Below are 6,449 nucleotides of genomic sequence, written 5' to 3'. Positions count from 1 at the left end.
ATAGCCTAGGTGGGGTTTAGGGTGTGTTTATTGAGATGTGATCTCATGGTTGTTTCAACCAACAATTTCATAACCCCGGCCTGAGCAATGAATCTTCCTCCGCCGCCGCAGCGTTTGGGATACCGATGCACACCGACCATAACGTGGTAGAGTTCCCAACAGACGAGCAAAGGTTCAGAGGGATTCAGACTTAGATTCCGGGGAGACGGAATTGGAGTGGACGCCGTCTAGCGGGCGTCAGGGATAGTTTTAGGGTCATAGTAACTCTTTTGGAATGTTCCATTTTTGAAGATAGGGTATACCCAGGCTGTTGATCTTTTTGAACGTCGGTGGTGCAGGATACTCGGTGTGCATGTAAATTATGGTATGGGTTGTATACGGTGGATATTGTATAAAGTTGGATAAGTATTGGATGTTTATTCTCCCTTGTACCCTAGTCAATTATTGCCCGGGGTATTTGTGGCTTTCGCTGGTTGATTTAACTCTTTGATAAAATGAAATGAGGTCGGCGATTTTCTGGGATGTCGCAATATTCGACCAGAGAAGGGATGTTGCGAGCTCGATGGGGTTCGGGGCGTGACATCACGTGTTGATTTGGTCTCAGAGCGAGGACCGCTCGATCTAAGTTGGTCGAAGTCTGGAGTGATAAGGAGCAGAAACCCTGGGGTAGTAAATTAGGGAGACCTTAGTAAGTCATAGGGCGGAATAAGCTACACGTGCCTCCAGATTGGTTGTTATGGTTGTTGAGTAAATTAATTGTTGTGACGATTGAAATGCAAGTGCGTCTGGACCTGAAGTAAGTGCATAGACCCTATTGATTGTGGTTTTGTACTGTGGTGATTGATTGCCTACTGAGTGAATTCTTGCGTTAATTCACTGCCTAGGACTAGACTGGCATAGTTGGCCTAGGTTTCTAATTCCTGAGTGGAATTGTAGCAGGTAGTTAAGTGGTAGAAATCGTGAGGATGAGTTCGCGAGGTAGAGGAACTGGGGGTCCGTCCAGCTCACGAGCCCGACCTGCAGAGGATCCTAGAATGGAAGCAGTTATGAGGACCCTAGAACAGATCGGTAATTTGATAGGACAGCAGACTCAGGAACGAACTGCCACTATTGCCCAAGCTGCCGAGGCCGCTGTGGCCGCTGCTACCAATAATAATAATGGGAATCAAGGGCAGGGGCAGGTGAATGTGAATAGGCAGATGCACCAATCAGTGGAGCAGTTTCTGAAGTTAAAGCCTCCTAAGTTTGATGGTAGAGGCAATCTTGAGACTGCATCGCTTTGGGTAGAGGAATTAGAGAAGGCTTTTGAGGTATTGGGATGTACAAATGAGGAGAAGGTGACATTAGCAGTATATCAATTGCAGGGAAATGCAAATGATTGGTGATAAAGAAGAAAGGATAGACCTGGCGGTCTTAGTCATGTATGATTTTGATGTGATTATTGGCATGGCTTGGTTAGTTAAGCAGAGAGTTGTTATGGATTATAGTAGTAGGGTGATCCAATTTAATCCTATTGGACATCCGGAATTCAAATTTGTGGGAAATCGAGGAGGACCCTCGATTCCATGGATTTTGTCGCTAGAAATGACGAAGTTGTTGAGTGAAGGGTGTCAAGGATTTCTAGCGGCTGTAGTTGATTCGACGGCTGAGAGGAGGCTTGAGGACATAGCTGTGGTGTGCGAGTATCCCGATGTGTTTCCTCAGGAATTGCCGGGATTGCCACCAGAAAGAGAAGTAAAGTTTGTAATCGAATTGGCACCTGGAACTGAGCCAATCTCGAAAGCACCTTATAGAATGTCGCTGTCGGAGTTAAAGGAATTAAAGGTGCAAATGCAAGAATTGTTAGACAAGGAATTTATTCGTCCGAGTGCGTCCCTGTGGGGAGCACCAGTTCTATTTGTGAGAAAGAAAGATGGTTCGTTGAGGTTATGTATTGATTATAGGCAGCTAAATCAGGTGATGATCAAAAATAAATATCCCTTGCCGAGGATTGACGATTTGTTTGATCAATTACAAGAGGCTTCGGTGTTCTCTAAAATTGATTTGAGAACATGATATCATTAGTTGAGGATTAGGAAGGAGGATATACCAAAGACGGCATTTAGGACGAGATACGGACATTATGAATTTACGGTAATGCCGTTCGGATTGACGAACGCCCATGCTGCCTTTATGGATCTAATGAATCGGGTGTTTAAGGAATTCTTAGATCAATTCATGATTGTTTTTATAGACGACATATTGGTGTACTCAAAGAGCCTAGAGGAGCATGAATTTCACTTGAGTAGAGTGTTGCAGACTTTAAGAGAGAACGCACTGTATGCTAAGTTTAGTAAGTGCGAATTCTGGCTCAATCGAGTAGCATTTCTCGGACATGTGATCTCTGGGGAAGGCATCTCAGTAGATCCATCAAAGATTGAGGCGGTAATGAAGTGGCCAAGACCAACGACGGTAACAGAGGTTCGAAGCTTTCTGGGTTTGGCTGGATATTACCGTCACTTCGTGGAAGGATTTTCGGCAATAGCGACGCCGTTGACACATTTGTTGAAAAAGGAAACGAAGTTTGATTGGACCGACAAATGTGAAAGGAGTTTTCAGGAATTGAAGCATAGATTGACAACGGCACCGGTGTTGACTATTTCATCAGGACCCGGAGGATATGAAATTTATAGCGATGCGTCGTTGAAGGGATTGGGGTGTGTACTCATGCAAAATGGGCAAGTAGTGGCCTACGCATCAAGGCAGTTAAAACCGCATGAGTTAAATTACCCAACGCATGACTTGAAATTAGCCGCAATAGTATTCGCCCTGAAGATTTGGCGATATTATTTATGCGGAGAGAAATTTCAGATCTATACCGACCATCAGAGCCTCAAATATCTGTTTTCTCAAAAGGTGTTAAACATGAGGCAGCATCGGTGGATGGAGTTGTTGAAAGACTATGATTGTGATATATTGTATCATCCCGGAAAGGCCAATCGAGTAGCCGATGCATTGAGTCGGAAGTCGAGCATCGCGCATTTAATGGTCAAGGAATGGACATTGTTAGAAAAAGTGCGAGACTCGGAGTTTAGATTCGAAGTAAGTCAAGTCTCGAGCTTGCTGGCTACGCTTAGGATTGAACCGGAGATTCAGGCTAAGATTAAGATGTTACGGTCTACGGATCAAGAAATCCAAAGAATTTTAGAGATGGAGGAGGCCAAGAGAAAGCCGGACTTCCAGATATCCGCAGATGGGATATTGAAGTTCCGTGGACGATTATGTGTGCCTGACGATGCGGAAATTAAGGAAGAGATTTTGTCAGAAGCGCATCGTAGCAGTTATAGTATCCATCTAGGTAGTACTAAAATGTATCAGAATTTGAGGCAGTATTATTAGTGGAACGGTATGAAGGTAGGCATAGCCAGACATGTGGCCAAATGTCTGACGTGCCAACAAGTGAAGGCACAACATTGTAAGCCAGGAGGATTATTGCGACCTTTGGAAATCCCAGAATGGAAATGGGAACATATAACTATGGATTTTGTGACGGGATTACCAAGGAGCCAAAGAGGCCATGATACTATTTGGGTGATTGTCGACATATTGACCAAGTCGGCACACTTTTTGGCTGTGCGAAAGGATTTCGCATTAGATCGGTATGCTGAGTTATATGTGCAGCAGATAGTTCGATTGCATGGGGTACCAGTGACTATTACCTCAGATCGTGATCCTAGGTTTACCGCCAGTTTTTGGAAAAGTCTGCAGACGGCATTAGGATCCAAGCTGCAGTTCAGTACAGCCTACCATCCTCAAATAGATGGCCAGTCTGAGAGGACGATTCAGACCTTAGAGGATATGCTTCGGGCATGTGTGTTAGATTTTCAGGGTAAGTGGAAAGAGCAATTGCCCTTAGCAGAATTTGCTTATAATAATAGTTTTCAGCAGAGCATAGGAATGGCGCCCTTTGAAGCGCTATATGGCAGGGCTTGTAGGACGCCCGTGTGCTGGGACGAAGTAGGAGAAAGAAATATAACCGGGCCAGAGTTAGTTCAACAGTCGGTTGAGGCTGTTAAGGTGATTCGCGAAAGGCTGAAAATAGCTCAAAGCCGTCAAAAGAGTTATGCAGACAGAAGGCGAAGGCCTTTGGAGTTTCAAGTAGGGGATCACGTATTTCTTAAGGTATCGCCCATGAGAGGACTATCTAGATTCGGTAAGAAAGGAAAGTTGAGTCCGAGGTACGTGGGACCTTTTGAGGTTTTAGAAAGGATCGGGGAATTAGCGTATCGCCTTGCACTTCCACCGAATTTATCACAAGTGCATAATGTGTTCCACGTATCGATGTTAAGGAAATATGAACCGGACCCAACTCATGTGCTAAGTTATGAGGAGATAGAAGTTAACGACAAGGTGTCGTATGCCGAAAGACCAATAAGGATCGAGGATCGGAAAGAGCGAGTTTTGAGGAATAAGACGATCCCGATGGTCAAGGTTGTATGGGAGCACCACGGGACAAAAGGCGCGACGTGGGAAAGTGAAGAGCAAATGCAACGTCAATACCCCCATTTGTTTGAGTAGTAGTGGGATTTGTAAATTTCGAGGACGAAATTTTTGTAAGGGGGGAAGAGTTGTGACATCCTGAAATTTGCCCATTTGGGATTTATAAAATGCTTGGTTTTATGAACGTACTCATAGTCAGTTCTCGTCCGGAACTGATCATTCCTAGGATACTAACCAATAGGGAAAGGCTAAAAAGGGATCTAAATTCGTACGACTAAAGAAAATTCGATCGTGAATTGATTTTCGACCATAAAATCGTCGAGGTGACATTTTGAGCCACTGTAGGCCGATCCAAGGATAGACATGGGTCAGTTCGCCACTGTCATAGTAGTGGATCGCGGGTGATTCTGCTGGACCACGAAATGAATTGACGAATGATCCTGAACCTATACCAAACGATCGTGCCCCTCGGATCTAGCGATCGATCCTCGCGATTAAGTGACAACCGAAGTCGTAACGGACCGAATGAACTTGCACGTGGCTCGATTTATTATCAGTCACGGGTCGAATATGCAAATTTCCCCAAAAGCCGCCCGTTAGTTTGAGAAACACTCGAGTTACGTTGAATAAAATTCGATTATTAATTAGAGTCCAAATTGGGCATCGGAAAAATCAGGAAGTCACAACGGGACGTTAGAACGACGTTGTGATTGGAACGTACAGCTTTGGATTTTCCCGAATCCTTCAGAAAAATTCAATTTCGGCAAGAAAATGAAAAAGTGACCGTTTTACCCTTGGAGGTTTATAAAGGGCAAGTATTAGAGGGGAAGGGCATTTTGGTCATTTTGTCCTAATTTTTGAGTTGGACAATTTTGCCCTTGAACTTTTTGAGAAATTCCCAAATTGCCCTTGGATATTTTGGAAAAGATTCGATCCGGGCCGTCGATTTCAAGATGAGATCGAATCTCGGCGGTCGATTGGAATTGTGAGAGAAGGGAAATATGGTCATTTGGGCAATTCAATTATTGGTTTGACTATTTTAAGCCTAAAGCTCTCTCTCTCTCTCTCATCTCACGGCTCACTCTCTCTCCTCTCCCCTCCCTCACCGAGAGCTCTCTCTCTCTCCCTCTCTTCCTCTCTCTCATGGCCATGAGAGACCACGGCAAGGAAGCCGCCGTCCAGCTCGTCGCCGCCGTCGCAGTACGCCGATCGCCGCCGGCCAACCGTTCCCCCATTCCACTCTAGCCGAGTTAGCCTAAAGTTCGGGTAAGTAGCCCCCTAAACCCTATTTAGGATATCGGGTATTAACGGACTAGTTTAGACACGGTTTAGTCGGTTTTAGGGGATGATGGAAGTGATTATAGATGGATTAGAGGAGAGCTTGATCCCTTGTTGTGTTCATGGATGTTCATGTGGTTGTTGGATGATAGTTTGGACACGGTGGAATGAGTTTTGGCAGTTGAAATTCGGTAGAAATCAATTAGGGTTTGAATCTTGGAGGTTTGGTGTGATTCTCAGATTCGCGGTTACTGTACCCGTCCGGTTTACTATTTTTGTGGAGAATTGTGTGGGCCGAATTTGAGGAAGTTTTCTTCATAAAAGTTACTCCCAACATCTTGAAGTATAACATATTTTAAATTTGGAATTTTTGGAGGCCATTTGGGCGCACGAAAACCCATTTTTAGACCGTATTAAAACTGCCCGAAACACTGTTCATCCCGACCTTCTTGTCTGGTCGAATTTTTATAAAATTTTCCAGATCTATTTTCAAGAAACTTCCTTCACAAAAGTTGTGGACGACTTTCTTTTCTATGACATATAAAAATTTCAAAGCTTTTCCAGGTGATTTGGGTATAGAAAGAAATGTATTTTTAGGACAAAACAGTCTGTTAGAGCGAACTGATTTTGGTCTGATTTCGAGGGACAAAAAGGCATGGTTGCAGATTGAACCGGATTTCGTGTTCTTCATA

The sequence above is a fragment of the Syzygium oleosum genome, unplaced genomic scaffold (assembly GCF_021117445.2).
Source record: "Syzygium oleosum isolate NSW1041296 unplaced genomic scaffold, Sole_v2.1 Sole_v2.08, whole genome shotgun sequence".
Classification (NCBI taxonomy): Eukaryota; Viridiplantae; Streptophyta; class Magnoliopsida; order Myrtales; family Myrtaceae; genus Syzygium; species Syzygium oleosum.
This window is presented reverse-complemented; position numbering follows the sequence as displayed.